The sequence below is a fragment of the Ascaphus truei genome, chromosome 2, assembly GCF_040206685.1.
Source record: "Ascaphus truei isolate aAscTru1 chromosome 2, aAscTru1.hap1, whole genome shotgun sequence".
Taxonomy (NCBI): Eukaryota; Metazoa; Chordata; class Amphibia; order Anura; family Ascaphidae; genus Ascaphus; species Ascaphus truei.
This window is the reverse complement of record NC_134484.1, coordinates 111,005,509-111,025,349: the sequence shown is the minus strand read 5'-3', so window position 1 is coordinate 111,025,349 and position 19,841 is coordinate 111,005,509.

Sequence of the window (19,841 nt, the reverse complement as noted above, 5' to 3'; positions counted from 1 at the left end):
CAATATGTTCTATCTAGCTTTGCCAATGAATCCACTTGCATTGTTGCAGACTCTAAGACAATTTATTTCAGAAAAATATCGTTTGTCATGTGGCGATCTTGATTCCCATGCAGTAATAATCCTGTAAGAAATCATGTGTACAGTACAGGTACTTTAAAAGGAAACTAATGGCACCTTCTTTACACGTGGACTCCTAAGAAAATACATAGTTACAAAGTAGATGAGGTTGAAAAAGACATATGTCCATCAAGTTCAACCAATGTTAAATTTAGACGACAGATACTTTATCCTATATTTCTACTTACAGCAAATATAACTTTACTGGCAATCATGCATGCCAGTTTGCATCAACCTCAGAATCTAAGACCAGTAACCTCGTAAAAGGTGAAGTCTCACGTGGTGCAAAAATGATTTCTATTGCACTAACATTATCAACTTGGCCAGCACACCAGGGTGGACATTTCAGTGGCCATTCTACAGTATTGGTTAGTCATAGTTTTAATGTTGTTTATGGCAACAGTATTGATTTATATTAATGAATAGGATAGAGGAATTTTTCGAAGTATCCAGAATATATTTATTTTAGATTTAAACATTAGTTGTTGGTTAAACTGTGTAGACCTACTTACAGATGTATGAACAAAAATAGCCAATCTTAGCTCAAGGAACTGCAAGGTAATACCGGAACAGGGAACGTCCTGTGGTGTAGTATAAATATATATACCGGGTACTGTCAGCAGCAATAGAAATGCAGGTATATTGGATGGTATAATGGTAAGCCAAACAGTTAGAGCCTGGAGATCAAGACTGTCAGAGTTTTTATAAGGAATGAGCCTGTGTGCTTGTACAGAACAACCGGTAGAGGTATGCAATACAGAGGAGAAATTACCGCTAAATCCCATGCTCTGTGTGGACGTTCCTCCTCGATCTCTGCAGTTACGGTGGGGAGTATGGCTGCTCCGTGTGAGGCACCGGCTCTGTCTAACCTGGCTGTGAAAATCCGATGTAACGAATCCTGCAAGGCTGCTGCGCGTCACTTCAATCACGAACCAAGATACAATGAAGCAACAGAGGAATGGTGCGGCAGCAGACCCAGGAAAAGAGCATCAACAACTCACTGGGTAAGTGAAAAAATAATAAAATGTTTTTTAACTACATACTTACAGATGTAGCCAGACTTACTGATCCCGGTATCGTTGTAGGGTGCACGATTTCTCCCATGGGAAGACATGGATTACAATGAGGAATCTACAGAAAGTCTACAAAATGACATCCCGCGTTTTCTTTTTTTTTTCCATTTTAATTGCAATCTCAATATCTGTCATCCAGAAGACACAGTGAATATCTTGTTCAGATGCTGCAGTGAGGCTATTGAATGGCACAAGTACTTAACAGTATAAATAATATTTTAATATTAATATGGTTTTACACACAAATATTTGTAATGTTATGTGGCTGTTATAGAGTGCACTCTAAGATCATACAACTTTTGTTAAGAGAGACAAAAAATCACTGTAAGAAATTTTTTAAACTATAAAGTTCACTACAATGTTTCATTCCCAATGGTTTTGTTTGTTCTTACAGTATGTGAAATACATACTGTACTTTGCATGCTTTATGCACATTGTAATGCATGTACTGTATGCATGTTACGGCTGGATGTACAGTTGGGAATTCCCGTGGGTCCCTGCATCTTCAGGGTTCCTCATTGGTCCCCGCCGGCCTCCGGTATCAATCCTATGCAATAAAAATAAAATTGCAGTCAGTTGCAGCCACGGAAAACACAGGTTCTCTTTACCCCTTAGCTTAGTGCCTGTGGACGAACATGGTCAAGCGATCAGGACGATACTGGTCAAGGGACAGAGCCAAGATTATTAACCAGTGTGAAAACTATGGGCTACCGACAGATGGTCGGTCAAAGACCCAGCTGGAGGAGGACTTGGAATTTCATGAAGCCAGTATTGCTTCACCAGAGGGAAATGGCCCAGAGCTGCAGTTGCAGTGGTCACAAGTCAACCCGGGGCGCAAGGAGGTTATTCCAGCCCCAGTGGTGGAAGGCCATGGGGAGGGGGCAGGAAGCCACCGGGATATGGGTAGAGGACTGATTCCTGGGAGTGCAGCGGTGTTAGTCCCCGTGACTACCGGACCTGACACCCCAAGCATCACCGCACTTCTTGCCTCATGGGGTGTGGGGGCTGCCACAGATGAGCGGATTCAGATGCTTGCAGCAGTCCACAGAACAGCATCCCCCAACTCCCGCCTGATCAACGGGAAGCAAGACGCCCCCCGAGTGGACCACCACAGTTTTAACAAATTTGTTGATGGCCCGACAAGATCGATGAGTTCTTAAGAGACTTTGAGACCCAATGTCAATGGTACCGAGTGCCGTAACGTGACTGGGTTTTGCGATTAAACCCCTTATTGTCTGGTGTAGCCAAAGAGAATCTGCAGGCTATCCCTCCCGAGGATGGCGATGACTACAGCCATGTAAAGGCTATGTTGCTTAACCAATATTCCCTCACCCCAGAAGCGTACCAGGGCATGTTTCGGCATGTTTCACCGGGAGTCCTATGTCCGGTACGGGGCCCGCATGGCATTGCACGGGACCCAGTGGGTGGAGGGTTGTGGTGCCACCAAGTACCACACGCTATTGGACTTATTCTTCCAAGAGCAACTTTTGCAGCAGTGTCCCTCGGACGTGAGGGCATGGGTTTTTGACCGTAAGCCTAAAACCCATGTGGAAGCTGCTAAAATGGCTGATGAATTTGTGACCAATCGAGCTTTGATGAACAAGAAGGGGGCTAACAAAGACCCGGCCACTCCAGCCAGGGAAGCCAAAACCACCCGTCAGTGGATGAACAAGCCTGCAGGAGAGGGCAGCGTACCTAAAGCTGCAGAGTTTAAGCATGAGAGGAGATGTTACCTTTGTAACAAAGTGGGTCACATCAGGCCAGATTGTCCGGACCGTGCAAAGTCCAGTGGACCCCATCAGGGGCAACTCTCTCCAGCTGCGAGGCCGGTCGCCCGTGTGCAACTGGCACACCCAGAGGAGCCAAGTACAGCCATCGGACCAGCCCAGAGAGGGACTTCCACAGAGAGATCTGCACTTGTCACCCGGGAATCAGCAGCGGAGACAGAGGAACATCAGATTGCACCAGTCGGGATGCAGTCCAACGATGTCTGGCAGAAACACTTGCGACCAGTGACCATCGGAGATCGCCAAGCAACCGGCTTGCTTGACACCGGTGCCACTGTTACCCTGGTCCAAACTGATATGGTCCGGCCAGAGGATTTGCTCCCAAGCACCGGGATGCAAGTGACCATGCCAGATGGTGGACCGCGCTCCATCCAGGTTGCCCAGGTCTTTCTTGATTGGGGTGCCGGACGTGGCATGAGGGAGGTGGTATTGCCCGGGTTAGATGCTGAGGTCCTCCTTGGCAATGACCTGGGACATGTAACATGCATTTTTATGGCAGAGCTGACTCAGATTAACAGAAGTCAGTCATCAGGAGTTGCACCTGAAGGATCCCCCGTCCCCCGCCATTTGTGACCAACAGTTCCTGGGGTCTCTGAGGAGACCAGGCAGGTAAGCCAGACTGAGTTGCGACAGTGTACTGACTTACCTTCTCTTTTACCTGTTTCTCTTGCCCCTGACTTAAAGATGGGTGGCCAGAATTATGGACACAGTTTAGGGATGCAGTGAAGTCTGATCCCAGCTTGGAGCGCATGAGGCTCCGGGTGTCCGAGTCGAACACAGACTCTTACAGAGGTGACCAGGCTTAACCTAATGCGGCTGCCCCCGCATTTTAAAAATAGCGCGGGCGGCGCGCGAAAGTCTTCGTCCGAGAACCGTCCGGTTTTCCCGTGCCTCGGGCGCTTTCAATAGTAAGCGCCATTAGCGCTTATCTATTGAAGCGGCCGCCGTGCTGGAAAATCCGTTTTTAAACGGAGAGCAGACCCGCGGCGCTCCCGGCCAGCTCCCGGCGAACAATAGATTAAAAGCTGCCGCAGCAGTATATATAAAGCAGACGGCTATGGGTCTAGATAGGGTCTGGACCGGTAGGCAACAGTTAGTGGTACCAAGGGAGTATAGGCAACAGTTGTTACAGGTAGCACACTCCATACCACTAGCGGAGCATCAGGGGGTCACTCAGACGAGAGCCCGGCTGTTGCAGCGTTAATACTGGCCAAGGGCATCAAGGACTGTGGCAGATTTCTGCCGCTCCTGTGATGCCTGCCAGTGAGTGGGTAAGATGGGTGATCATGTGAGGGCAACCCTGAACCCACTACCGGTAATTGGGGAACGTTTCCAGAGGGTAGCTATGGACATAGTGGTACCCCTCATGATCCCCAGTTGGTCTGGCAAGCATTACATACTCACGGTGGTGGATTTTGCCACCAGGTACCCTGAGGCTGTAGCTCTTGCCACCATCAATGCTAGGGCAGTAGCAAACGCATTGCTAGTTATTTTCACTAGCATAGGTTTCCCAAGTGAGATTCTAACCGATCAAGGGTCGCAATTCATGAGTGAGTTGCTACAGTGTCTCTGGGATGCGTGCAGGGTGAAGCACCAGCGCACAACCCTTTACACCCCCCCCCCCCCCAGACCAACGGTTTATGTGAGAGGTTCAATCGTACCCTGAAGCAGATACTGCAAGCTTTTATAGAAACTGTAGAGAAGGACTGGGAGATTCACCTACAGCATTTGCTGTTTGCATATCGAGAGGTAACGCAAGAATCTACTGGGTTCTCTCCCTTTGAGCTGCTATATGGTCACAGGGTACGGGGACCTCTTGACTTATTCTGTGAGGGATGGGAAGGGGATACTACTAATACTGATGCTTCTGTGCTTCACTATGTAGTAGATCTCAGAGACAGGCTAGAAATGCTTATTGGGTGGCACAGGCTAATATCAGGGAGGTTCAGACCCAGCAGAAAGCTTGGCATGACCAGAATGCCTATAACAGATCATTCATCCCAGGACAGCAGGTACTTGTTCTAAAGCCCACTCAGCAGAACAAATTAATGGCTGCCTGGTCTGGACCGTACAAGGTTCTCAGAAAGATGAATGAAGGCAACTATGTTGTAAAGTTAGACGGAGGGACAGGAAGAAGTAGGACTAATCACATCAATATGCTCAAGGAGTACTTTAGTGTGGCATCAGTGTTGGCTATTTGCAGCCCACCGATGGGGGACTCGGCGGGCAATGCTCTGCCTGACCTCCTAGGGGAATCTGGAAAGAGGGGAACAGTAGAGCGGGTAAAGATAGTGTTCCAGCTTAGCACACAGCAGAAAGTACAGGTGAGGGCTATGCTAGAGCAGCATAGGGTTCTGTTCACGGATAACCCGGGCAGAACACATATCACCAATCACCCAGTGCTCATGGTGAGCTGAGACTCTGCATAAGCATGCCTATCAGGTATCAGCAAAGGTGAAGGGCAGTATAGAGAGGGAAGTAGAGTAGATGCTGGCCCTAGGGGTAATTTTACCGTCCCAGAGCCCTTGGACTTGTCCAGTAATCCTAGTTCCTAAGAAGGACGGAACCACCCGGTTCAGTGTGGACTGCCGGCAGCTCAATGCAGGAACGGTGTCAGATGCTTATCCTATGCCCCGCATGGACGAGCTGCTAGATGAGCTCATGGAGGAGAAGTATCTGACCACCATGGATCTGTGCAAAGGGTATTGGCAGATCCCGCTGACCCAGGAGGCTAGGGAGAAGTCAGCATTCATTGCTCCAAGTGGTCTCTATGAATTTTTAGTGATGCAATTTGGGATGAAGAATGCCACGCCTACCTTTCAATGCCTGGTCAATAGGTTACTGGAAGGGATGCAGGGCTTTGCAAGGGCATACCTGGACAACATTGGTGTTTAGCGGGTCGTGGGACAGTCACCTAGTTCAGGTACCCGCCGTGCTGAGCAGAATTAGGGAAGCAGGGCTCACATTGAAATCCATCAAGTGTTTACTAGATATGGCAGAGGTCTTCTACCTAGGGCACAGGGTGGGCAGAGGGCACCTCAAGCCTGAACCAGCTAAGCAGTGGCCAGTCCCCAAGACTAAGATGCAGGTTATGGCTTTTCAGGCACCGCTGGGTACTATAGTAAGTTTGTCCCACAGTACAGCACTGTGGATAAACCCTTGACAGACCTGACACAGAAGCGACTCACAGTTCTGGTAGCCTGGTCTCCTGCCTGTGAAACAGCATTTCAGGCACTCAAGACCATGCTGGCCGATGCACCCACCCTGGCTGCCCCGGACTATTCAAAGACATTTTGGGTGCAGGCCGATGCTTCCAATTACGGTATTAGTGCTGTACTCAGTAAAGTGGGGGAGGAGGGGGGAGAGCATCCTGTGATGTACCTGAGCAGAAAGTTACTGCCCAATTGAAAAGGAGTGTTTGGCTATTGTGTAGGCTCTAAGAAAACTGCAGCCCTATTTGTATAGCCGGACATTCACAGTGATCACTGATCACAACCCCTTGAGTTGCTACAAAGGGTATCTGGGGAAATGACAAGCTCATTCGCTGGAGTCTTGCCCTGCAAGAATTTGAATTTTCCATTCAGCATAAGAAAGGCAGTGAACACGGCAATGCCGATGGACTTTCACACCAGGACAGTCCCAGTGAGCCACCAGCCTCAAGAAGTGTCAGGCCAGTTAAACCGCCGGACGAGATGGTCGCAACAGAGCCTTCCTCATAAGGGAGGAGGGGTGACGGTGAAGGGGTACCCAGGCTCTCTAATAAAGGTTAAGTCCACTGGGTTACCCCTGAACACCCTGTGTTGAAGTCCTAGAGTGTCAGCTCTTGGACCTAGATGTCAGAAATGCATTGCTGTGACTGTGTGCAAATTATTCAACATTAAAGATTTTTGTGTGTTTTGCCTTTCTCGCGGTGCTGGGATCAGGAGATTTCTAAGCTGTAAGTTTCAGGATGGGTTTGCCGGAGAAAGTTCACAGAATGTGTCTATGTATTGGGGTTCTGGAGTAACGGGATACCCCAAAAGTTGGATCTGGGAATCAAGTGAGATTCTCGGATCAGGCCAAGCACATTGCTCCAGGCAAACTCCTAGCCTGAAAACGTTCTTGCATTCTAGGGTTTTTTCCTTTTAAAAGTATTGTTCTATTCACTGTATACACACTACAGAGGATGAAATTAAAATTGATGCTCGCTCGTGTAGTTACGAGTGATCTCATTGAGTCACACGCCCTGACATCATTTTTGACGTTGTGACGTTTCACGCAAGATGACGGCTTTCTGTAATTACAACAAATGCTATTGAGCTCTATCTGTGATTATAAAAAGCTACTTTTTATCCTGCCACTTGAGACTCCTTTATAAATGGAGAATTTTAAGCTTGAAACGTCGAGTCTCACATAGTAGGGTGTTAGCCTGCTATTTGTCCACAAAGTTTTGGTAAGCTATTTACCTTTATATTACACTTTCCCAGTTGTTGATTATATTGTTGTAATGCCACTTTCTTTACACGTTGTATATAATTGTGTATGATCATTTGAGTTTTCATGAATGTCCTATTACAATGTGTAACATCTAACTTTTTTTGAACATCCATTTTGATGTCTTGTTACAGTATTTCTTTTTGACCTTACACTGTATGGCTCATTTTGTCTGATTTGTAATATACTGTATCAATTATAATTTTGAGAGATACTATCTAAAGAGCAATTTGTCATTCCATACATTTTTTATATTCTAGTTTTATTTAGTCCCCATACATTGCCAGTTGAGAAATTAATGATGTTATATTTTATGTGCGGAATTGATAGATTTTCTCTCATACTGTATACTGTATACATCACATTATGTCATTCAAAAAAATGAATGCTTTATGCAGCAATAAGGCTGACACCCTGGTTTATTTTCAGGCAGATGTAGATAGATTGGTCACCACATTTCATACAAAAAGAAATTAATTATTCATTGCATAGTTCAACCCTTGTAGAATAACTTAGAGCTAACAGGATCCATAGAGAATTAAGGATTTCTCAACAATCTTTTGCAGGGAAAACCTCAACTACATGCGTGATTGGGAATGTATCCTTAATAACTGTAGTTTGGATTTGATCCCATTGACGATTGAGGACATTGGGATTTGTACATTTAAATAACAAGGTGTCTTTGATAAAGAGGTGTTACATGGCTAGACCAAATTGCCTCTCTACCTCTTGTCATGTAAGTCCTGATAGATACGGGCTGTGACAGGAAATCCTGTGGGCTTTGACCCCCCTAATTCTGACACCCTGAGTGAGCGAGGTGGTGGTGACATAGGAATCTGTGTGCAGCCTATCATGTGCAGATCCTGTGCCTGCCCCTTCTGAGCCTCAGGGAGGAAGTGCAAATTTGTAGTTAGTCCAGTTTCACCCCTCCTAAGGAGTGGAAGTGGGTGCCATCTCCTCCGGCTGGGAGGGAGATAGGCCAGTCAGTCCCTCATGGGCTGGCTGGCCCAAGGAAGATCTGAGGCCTCCATTAGAAGAGAGCCAGCACCATCCAGAGGCCTGAAATCCTCAATAAACTCTGCATCCGCTGAGAGAAAATCTGCAGTGACTGCTTAAATAAAGCCCCTTTGTTTTTTATACCCCTGCCTGAGCTCTCAGTCTATTGGGCAGGGGAGAAAGAAGTATGTTCCAGTGGAAGACTATCTCTGGATCTCCTGCAGTCCACTGGAGCTGGAGGCGCTGTCACCAGGAAAAGGAACATCAAGATCATCAAAAGCCTGTCCTGTTCTCCCACTACATCACGGACACTCAGCTCTCCTGGACCCTCACAGGTATGCCAGCACCACAATAGCAGTAGCCATAGCAGTATCTTCCATAGGGGGGGGTATATGTGTTACAAATGGAGGCGCTGCTGAGATGCTGAGAGATCAGGACAGGCTTTTATGACTTTGCAGAAATGCAGTGCAGTAGCTTTTTAAAGGGACTTTATAGCAGCGGATGCAGCAGCAGTAAAATACGCCGGGCCAGGGCCCCTGATGCTACCTCTGGGCTCCTTGGGCACCCATGTTATGTCCAGGAAGGATTAAATCTCTCCCTGAGGCGACACCGGGGAGTGTGTTCCCTTCAAGATCCATTCGGCTGAAAGGCTAGTGCTAGGGCCCTTCCAACATATCATGGAGGATCCTTGGGTACCTATAATTGAAACTAGCGCAACGTACTGTGCTGTGGGAGAGGCACACCAGGATCAGTGTCTGTGGGAGTGTGACCCCCACGATCCTGTTCATTATAGAGTCGACCCCCTGAGAGCATGTTACCGGGGAGCGCTGCTACCCTAGCTACTTTTTCCTGCTGAAAGGTTCAGGCAAGGTAACTTGCAAGATGCTGGAGGACCCATTGCTACAACTAGCACAACGTATTGTGCTGTGGGGGAGGCGAGCCAGGAGCAGTGTCTATGGGAGTGTGACCCCCGCTCTTCTGTGTCACCAAGACTGTGTTTTGGGGGGCGCATCCAGTGGGAAAATTATCCTGGGAGCGTGAACCCCATCTCTGCTTACACGGGACAGGCCCTTACAGTGTATGGGGGGACTTGTGTACCTGGCAGGGTCTGGACTTTCTAAGAGGGTCTAAAAGGAGAAGAAAAGGAACAGCCCCTGTGGTATGTACCAGAGACCTTGTGTACCTATGCAAAGTTGTTGTGCTGTGTTCTAAAAGGGCTCTTCCCCTCTCCTGGTTCTCTGTTTTTGTTTTTGTTTTAAAATCGCTTTACTTTAAATTGTTTTCCGTTTATTTATTTCAATAATATGTAGCCCTCTTTCCCTCGGACATAAAAGGGTCTACTTGTGCTGGCTTTACCTGCTGGCTCACAGAGATCTGAGCCTCCACCACTGGGAGCCTGGGGCAACAATATAATAACTGGCAGCATCTCCACTTGCCCAGGATCCCCAAAGTGTGAGATTCCCCTGAACAAGAACAGTAACAATAGCTCACAGATTATATTGATAACCTTTACTGTATATGTTACACAAATAAACATAGATAAACTTTTGACACTGGTGGCCCTGGCCACATTTCACCATACAGGCGTTATCCCACCACCGTCTATTTCCAGCACGTAATGGACCAGTCCCTTGGTCACTTAACCCCTGAGCGTCCCCAAGGAATCCACCCCCCAAGGTGGGATCAGCGCCTATAAGGTACCGGTATGTTGGTGCCCTTATGAAATACCTGCCGGGCGCCCCAGCAACCGGACTGCTGACACATCAAAAAGGATCTGCCAATCCACGATATCCACAGCATGGTCCTTGACTCCACGTGAGCGAAGATCCTTACTGCAGTCCAGTAGTCTGGTCCCAGACTGGGAATGTGAGGTTACTCAGCAACTGTGTCTCTGACTATCACAGAACACTAAAGGTAAGGTCCCTACCTAAGGGGTCTGTCCCTACAGCAACCACAAGCTGATAGTGACCCAGGGCCTTAACTGGGGCCTGGGGGTCCACTGGCCTAATGCAGAGGGTCACTGACCCGTGCACACACTCACACCTCCTCCCCCTTCTAGCTTCCAGTCTTCACTGACTAGCATGCTTCACTGTCAGCTTCCTATTTCCCTTCTGCCACCACACATAAGCCCTCTTGGCTCCCTGGCACCATGTGACCACTGCTGAGGCTCATGGGCATCGTAGTCCCAGCCGAGAGCCTCCTCCTGATTGTCCGGGCTATGCGCGTTTTACACCCCGCATGCGCAACCTGTAATGCCGCCGCCGCTCATCCGCACATGTGCAAACCTCACACAAGATGGCGGTGCCCTGCAGCAATACCTCCGGGAGCCCCCGGCGACGCGGCCACCCCCGCAGCTCCTCAACACCCAGCTAGGATCCCCATTCAGCACGGAGGTAAAAGGGGGACACAGGGAACCTGGCTGCAAATAGAAAAAAAAACTACTTGGAGTTTGTTTATTAAATAGTTAAACCAATTTTATACAGCATTGAATAGCTGCACAGTAAGTATCAGTAAGAGACATAGGTTTAAAATCTGTTTCTGAGCGGAGTTGCTACTACATACAGTAGTACAGTATCTGGCTTTTTGAATTACTGTATAGTGTAGCTGCTGAGCGAGCACACACCACACCAAATTAAGTTCTTCCCTTTTGCCTGAATTCTCAATAATTGGAGACAGGGAGTAGTTCTCCCTTTACATGTTCGTTTGTAATCTATGCTTTAAAATTTAAAAGAAAAACAGATTTATCTTAGTCTGTCAGAACCCTACTTCAAAGCCATGCGCAGCATCAGCACTTTCATCTCTCCAGAAGGATTTTCCTTGTGAGGTTGATTCCATTTCATATATTAAATCATTTGGCCATGGACAGTAGCAAAAAAAAAAAGCAGAAATTTAAATAATCTTTAAACTGCTGCTTATCCATCCTTCATCCGGATCCTCAGTAAAACCTACTGTAATTGAATAGCACACGCTAGTGTGATAACCTGGTAGCCTACACTTTTGTATGCTATTTGCAGGTACTGTATTCTTAGACACAAAACCAATCCAGCATTTGTCAAAGCAAATGTATTATGTATTATGTTTCTGATACCGAAGACATATTGTGGAAAGAAAATGACCTATTTTAAAGGCACGCACCCAATGATGCCATGCGCAGCACTATGCAAGTATTAGGAGGCGTGATTGGGGGAAGCTGTACCCCAAATGCAGTTCTCCTAAATAAACATTTTTCCCCAATGTTCTAAACGGAGATTAGGTTGGAATTGAATTAGTAGGGGCTAGACTGTGCCGGATAAAGACTTCGTAAGGCCGTAAACTTTGATAAAGATGAGGCACCTATAATTTTTTTTTTATATATATTGAAGAAAGAATTATTAATAAAAATGAAAGATTTTCATTTGAATAATTACAGTACATGGGCAGACTTTTATGACAGAAAATAATTTGATTATAAACTTACTAAAAAAAATGATTTAAAAATGTAAAACATTTTTTTTTTCTTGATTTTTGGAAAGTAAATTTATTGATAATATCATCAAATGATAAGCAACAAAGTTTATCGCTTCCTATAAAAAAGAAAAAAAGAGGCGCTAGTGCAAAATATCAAGTGAATGGTACCTTAGTGATCATTAGGAAAAACGTCTTTCTGCAGCCAGAATATAGGGTTCTCAAATCCCCTATGAACAGAATGAAAACAGAAAGAATCTGGCGCATTAAATTGGATCTAAATAAAAAGCTATATTAGCCAAGGTGAAACCAGAAAAAACTAGTACATAAAGATGAAACATATGGATCACTAATAATTAGTATAAAATATACATTTATTAAAATATAAAACAAAATTAAATTGTATTACATATAACACAAATGCGATACTTGAACCTCAAATGAGCTAAACCAGTATGAGCAATGCATATTTCAAACAAGTCCCAGTTTGTGGTAATCCATATACCCAGTCCAATAGATGTAATATTAGACTTGGATATATGAATATATCTGGATAAGACCTCTAAAGATTTTAACAGATGAGGTTTCTTGACTTTTCCAGTTTAGGTGGATAAAGCGCTTTATCTTTGATTCATATTCATATTCAATTCATATGGCCCTAGGTGAACCAGGGCCATATAAGTTAAGCAGTGCTTCTCCATAAGATTTCTATGTGGTATACTTATGGACACTGGGTGAACTCCAAACCTGTGATACTTAAGGCTGCACTTACTGCAGGCGACGGTTGCTCGGGAAGCTGCGGACTGAGGTCGGAGGGGCGACCGGGTTGCCGGGGTGGTGCAGATCAGAGGGCGCTGCCATTTTGGTTGTCGAAGCGCATGTGCGAGACTCGGCGCATGCGCAGAAGGGGCATAGTTGCGGCGCCATTAGGTACAGGCCCCGCAGATGGACTACAAGTCGCAGCAGCCTCTAGGGCTGCTTCTCATGTGGGCTGAGACAGCCAATAGGGTTGCAAGGACCTCGGCAGGCAAGAGATGCTTTTGGCGTGCTTGAGGGAGACCACGTCAGTCAAAGAAGGGACGCAAAGGGGTAAGGTAGTGTCTGGGTGCAGGTGGCACCCCAGATTAGGCCAGATACCCCCCTTGGCCCCAGATAGCCCAGACTCAAAATAGGTTGTGGCTGCTACAGGGAAAGCCCATAGTTAGGGACATTTCCCCAGTAGCTGCTGATAGTCAAAGTATAGCACCGGTGAGACGCCACGCGGTGATTGCGGCCTGTTGTCTGGGATCAGACCACCGTTGCAGTCATAGACTTTCAAAGGTGAGACCCTCCAACCGGAGTTCACACCACGCAGAGGCAGACGCCTTCGCGGCCGACCACGTTGCTGGATCAGTGGATCCCTGATTGTTATTCGGCAACATCCGGGTACTGGAGTACCCAGGCAGGTACTGTACCTCACCTAAGTGCACCAACAGTTCACAGGGTAGCGCTACTCCATACACTTTGGGTGGGCCCGAACATTGGGAAAGGACATCAGGGTATTGGTGCCAAGCACCCTTGTACTTTGGGGAACACTCACTGGGTGTATTGGGGTTGTATATGCTATATACTGTGTGGTACAGGCTGCTGATATATATATATATGTTCAGTAAAACCTGTTATTATATATCTGAGTGAGTGATTACTGTTAGTATTGGTTCCTGTGAGAGGATCATCCCACTACACTGGGATCCCTCACAGTTGGAGGCGCTGCACCAAGGTGACCAAGCGACACCCCAGGCTCCCAGAGGCGAGGCCCAGGCCTTCTGGTAGCCAAACAAGTAGCAGCAGCACTGGTGGTTCCTTTAGCACAGGGAAAATGGAATACATAGGATTAAAGAAAATGCTAAAAATACTGAAACCTACAGTATTGGTAAATATGGAGGAAGACTTGAATCAAATTTCAAGCACTTTTTTTCATAGGTATTTTGGAAGTTTGCCTTGCCAAGAAAGTAATTGTGATTATGCGGAGAGTATTTAAGAATTACTGTTATAGGAGCCCGAGAATTCAACTAAATGTATTACATTAAAAAAGGATGGTTCGCATTTTGTTAACTACAGTAGTAATGTGAGGGTAAGCCCTTCAGAAACAAATAAATAATAAAATAACCCTGGCCCTGAAAAGTTTATAATCTAATTTGTAAGAAGTTTATTTTATAAAGCCATTGGAAGTAGAAGGCTCTGGAAAAACACCTTAATAATACTGTGTAAAGAAAAAGCCTGATAATAAAAGAATACTTGTGAAAAGAAGCAGGAGAACCCAGCAACATCAAGGCAATTGAAGCATAAACCGATACGCTACTGTACATATCTATTATCATAATTATATGTTATTAGAGCATATTAACAGAGGCAAAAAGTACACTACTTTCCACATTACATTCTGCTATAGAGGGTAAGATGAAAAAAGTCATCCACGATCAGAGTGAGTGTGGGTGTAATTAAATCTGGCAGTGTCATATGGCTAAGCAGAAATGATAAGGCAATATGGGTATGCTCCTACTAACTAATGATACTGTACAATCTGTTCTATTTCATTACAAAATGGGTTAGATTAAAATACGAGTACAAAAAAAATTCAAAAGCAAAAGGACAATGTTAACTGCCATTGTTTTTTTTTAAACATAGTCTGTCTGCCATAAGAAGGTGCTCCCTGATATACGCTCAGTAAAAAAAACTCAGTCATATTTAAAATACGTACTGTATTAAAGGGGTAGATAGCCTTCTATAGAAACAAAAACAAAAATGCTTGACGTGTCAGAAAATATTGTTTGACCATAATTCTGTTATCTGCAGCTGATAGTTATTATAACTAATGCTCTTCTGCCCTCTAGTGCTGAGGTTTGATTATTTAGCACTACCAGGGAGAAAGTAAATGAAAGAAAAGCTGCCTGTCTGTACCTGAGCACCGTGCTTTTTAGTGAATGTTGTAGCATTGTGATTATTTCTATCCATTTTAATATTTCTTTCCCCTTTTTTTTTCTTCTTGCAACAACACAATTTTTTCGATCTTCACCATCTCAATGCACGTAAAAAGACAAAACAATGACCGGTTTAAAGATGCACTATTTCATATATCCAATTATAGCATTTGTGTAGTAATCCATATCCTTAATTCTTTCCATTGAACGATATAACCGCAACACAAATTATATGATGTGACATTAAGCTAGATATATGTGCGTTTATACTTTTCATAACACTGATGGGCACGTCTAAAAAGGCCTCCCTTTGAGTCAATTCAATGATAAAAACACTGTTTCTTTTAGGTTGATACATCTTCCCCATTTGTAAGTCAGAATTTGAATCACTTCAACTTAAATGTGCGGTGGTCCATTTAGATCTCAACAGTTCAGTGCTGATTTTTTTGCTGAGTTAGGTAGAAAACAAAACACAATAAAAAAATATTTGGTGCATGAACATGTCTCTCAAAGGTTTCCCAAGCTAGCCCAAATCTTCAAATCATCACAAATGAATGGCCTAGAGTCATCAAACTCTGATATGGAAAAAATGAGGTATTATGGGCAATTTAAAAATAAATTTTTTATGGTGCAGGTCATCAATATTGTACAGCAAAAAATAAAGCATATTGGTTACTATACCAAGTTCTTTGTTCCATTTATGATGACATCCCAGATTCTGTCAACTGGGGGGAGCTTGATTGACAAAATCCTTCATTTAATCACTAATGGAGGGAAGCACATGGTATAGCAAACAATATGATTGGTTGCTGTACCATGTCACTATGACGTGTCTTCTGTGGTGGCCAAAGCCACTATAAAAGGGCCCTTACAGAAGACCAGAAGTCAACATTGAGGCCACATCCAGTGGCTGAAGATTCAAGAAGACAAGTGAAAAGAAGAAAAGAAATACTTACAGAAGAAGAATCTTCTATCACAGAGTATACAGTGCTCCATGGCAAGTGAAGGATCCATCGTTGCAGACCCATGAATGAGCATAAATTACAAATAGACCATTGGGCTGGATTGTTTTTTGTGAGTAAATTTTTTTTAAATCACAATCTTTTTTGGGCCATTGGGCTTTGGATTATGTTATGCTTTTTAAATTTTTGTTTTTGGTGACCATCGGTTTTGGATTAATTTTATAGTTTTTTTTTTTATGGGATTGGTTCCATGTGCCCTCAAGATGAGGTAAAAGACAATTTTGTTATCGATTTCCATCGAGTGACAATGTGGCTATTTAGGCTGCCATTGAGGGCCTAGGTAGCAATAGTGACAATCAACAAGTTTATGTTATCATACCTGTCCGGCTCTAAAGGAATTTACATCAAGGTGACGTGTGTGTGTATGTTCGTGTGCTCATTCACTCATACTTTTTCAGGGTGCTGGGTCCATGCAGGTTGGCCGTGAATCTACAGATACAGTAGAATAATGATGGATGTCAGGAACTTTTATAGAACTAACATGAGCCTTAATCACAGCCATTTATAATGCGCATCCTAAAACAGACAGATATCACTTCAGACTTTAGCTGGTGTCAAACAATATGGTTATTCTGTGGTTCTCCCTCTAGTAGCTCTCAATCCTACGCTGGGGAAGTACTTATGCTTGTTACCCTTAAAGCTGCAGTTCAAACAATATCCTACATGTGTTTTTTTTTTTTTTTTTTTTTTTTTAATAAATCAGTTCTGTACTATGAGAAAATACTTGTAGCATTTTAAAAAAAATACAATTTTAAGAAATTTTTAATGTTTCCAATGTAGGAAGCATTTTTGTTTCTATAGAAACCATTTCCAAAGTCACATCCTCTTCTGATAAGCTCTGGCTCTTGAGCCCTGCCCCCTCTCTAGCAGGGCACCAATTGTATCTAGCAACTACCCAGTCACATGATATTGCTGGACTACATTGCCCACAATGCTGTGCAAGAACGTAATTAAATAACCCTGAGCAAAGCAATCGATGACAGAACGGATCGATCTGCAACTTAGCTAATCACTTGTCAGTGTGCAGATTGTATTGATGCACATATTGCACATATTGGGTGGGAAAAAAAAATAAAATGGCAGCTTGAACTGCAGCTTTAATATTGGTTAGATTGGCCATGTCCTCCATAGCTTCAATAATAAGGCCCTATCTCAGGTGGACCTTCGTTCGAGTACACACTATTCTTTGGGATCAGATCCCATTTCGGTGCACAACATTCTTAGTTTATACTTTTTGGATCGGGTGTTCACTTAGGACCTTCCCACGGGGTCTATATGATTAACCTCCAAAACTTCTACTCTGAGAACTCCATACTGAGTATTACTTTTTTTCTGGCCAGAGAACAATTGGGCCATTACTATGGGCTCTAACTATAGTGAACATTCCTTAACTGAAAATAATATATGGTGACATCCTTAAGACGCAGTGACGTTAAATTGTTGCGTTGGATCGCCGGACTGCCGCATATCCTGAAATCCACAACTGTGAGTCCACTACCGTGCACACGTGTTCCAGTGCTGAGTGTTTACATCTGAGGCCATTTAGCCTGATACAAGAACCTATGCAGTGACCTTAGTGGGAATCCATGAAGACAGCTGATACACACCAAGTGGATTCATTTAACATCTGAACGGAAACTTACCAAAAACATGCCCTGCCTAACTAATTGATTTTTTCTTTACGTGCATATCATACCACCTTACATTGTTTAATTATAATTATACATTTTTACACTATGAGAGGTCGTGCGTTGTCTTCTTTTCTTTACATGTTATCTTTATGGCGATGAGCCATCCAATTTGATGAGCAGCAGACCTTCTCTTCATGTGAGCTTAAAAAAGTTTTTTTCTATTTCCAGGTGCACTATTTATGGTTAATTTTCTGTGTGTTATATATAATTAACCTTTTATTTATTCAGACACTAGTCACACTTACCACAAAATAAAGCTTACAATTTGTGCGTAGTTATATTTCTTTTTTTCTAGTTGCTCCTTGACTTTGCTCGTGCAAAGTATTCTGTACTTGTTCTGCTTGAGCTCTGCTTTTGCCTCAGTGATTGCCTGTCTCGACCACGGAATTAGACTTGACTACCCCTGCATCCCAGGCCTCGCATCCCAGGCCTCAGATCCCAGGCCAAGGTCGGTGTATTACTCCCTACCTCTGCCCGGTGGGTCCGTATCCTGTCTTGCAGTCAGCAGTGTTACAGGCAGGCACAAACCAATTTGTTTGAACACACACACACTACACTTGCATTGGGAGGGCCGGCCTTCCGTCAAGGTGAGCAACCTGGCCGACTTGGGCCCCGTGCCTTTTGGGGACACTGCGCTCCAACTCCCACCTTTCCCTCCCCCTGGTCACATTTGCCTCAGACGGGGGAACTGAAGGAGGCAGTGCGGGGCCCCTCCACCCGCAGGACTGCTTCTCATGGAGTGTGTTTTATTTCTATGAGAGGGGGTTGTCTTACTTTCTCCGGAGTAGACCGCCTCATGTAGCATTGGGTTGCCATAGTGATAGGCGTCAAATTACACTGCGACGTCATATGATGATGCGTTGCATGACAACATGACATCCCATGCCGCCATGATGCTGTGACGCCACTGAAGTAGGGTCACGCTTCAAGGTCAGTCCCCGTAAGTTTTTTTCACCAGGGGGGCCTCCTTTACCTAGCAGTTGTCAGGGTCACTGCGGTCGCAGGCAGTAAGAAAAGGCTTGGCAGACACCATGGTGCCTGTGGTCACCGCGTTGGGGACACCTGCTCTAGATCAATGTTTGAACTGTAGATTTCAAGATTCTACGAGGCGAGCCATCCATATTTTAGCCAAACATAGGCTAAACATAGAGTTCTAGGCCATATGTTTCTTTCTTTAAAACACTGTAAGAACTGTAGTTCTAATAGTTCAAAAAAGTGTGCTTTGTAAGTAGAAAAGAATAAGTATAATGTGGGTGATTGTGAGTTAGCATTTTCAACAACAATGGATAACAGGAGGCAAACATTGTTACAAGGAAGGCCACAGTACTTTGTGTTTTTGCAACCAAAAGCAGCTAGCCAGCATGACATCTCAGAACAGACTTTGTTTGTTGCTTACCTACATTGTTCACTTACTGAGTTCACCTAAATAGTTCTATTTATTTGTAACCACGGGGGCAACAAAGGCACATGTTGAAAGAGTCAGAATTCAATCAATAGTAATTAATAAATGTCTCAAGCTGTCACTTTATGAAGTATTATATTTAATTGTGTCAAGCATGATCAAGACAATACACCACCAACAGAAATCAAACTACACATTTTGTAATGCTGCCCACGCATTAGTTTTCATGAAGCTGTTAAAAAAAAATCTAACTTTGTAATCTGCGTCAAATACAAAGCACACAACAAGTTTTAATGTTGTTATTTTTTATAGGATAACAAACTTCATACTGCAGTGCATCGCATAGTAAAGCACAAGAATTTGACCAGAATATAAATCTGAGAAGTCCGAATGTTTATATGCTGTCAGAAGACAGACAGAAAAATGAAGTAATGCACCAAAGTGCACATTGATTGCAATGCGGATTAACAATTTTATTGATTTCAGTTTATTTCTCTCATGCTCAAATATATTGAAGAAATGTGGACAACTAGCAAGGTACTGAGCATGATAACCTGTGAACTGTGAAACTACAAGTGTAACGGGTATTCCCCCTAGGGGGTAACTCCACATCATGGACCGTAGTCCCAATGTCATTCACTCCACTAGGAGTGTACCCTGCACCCACCACCATGTACCCCCACACCGTGTCCACAGTCTAACCCCTTTGTCCAGTGGTCAGCGCTGCCACTATGTGAGAATATATATATATATATATATAGGTGATTTGTTGGTGCACTTAGGAAGGTACCTGCCGAGTGCTCCTGCACTCGGGCCTGCAAGCAACTTCGAAAAGGATCCGCCGCTTGGTGATCCCATCTGTGATCCTGCCCTTCC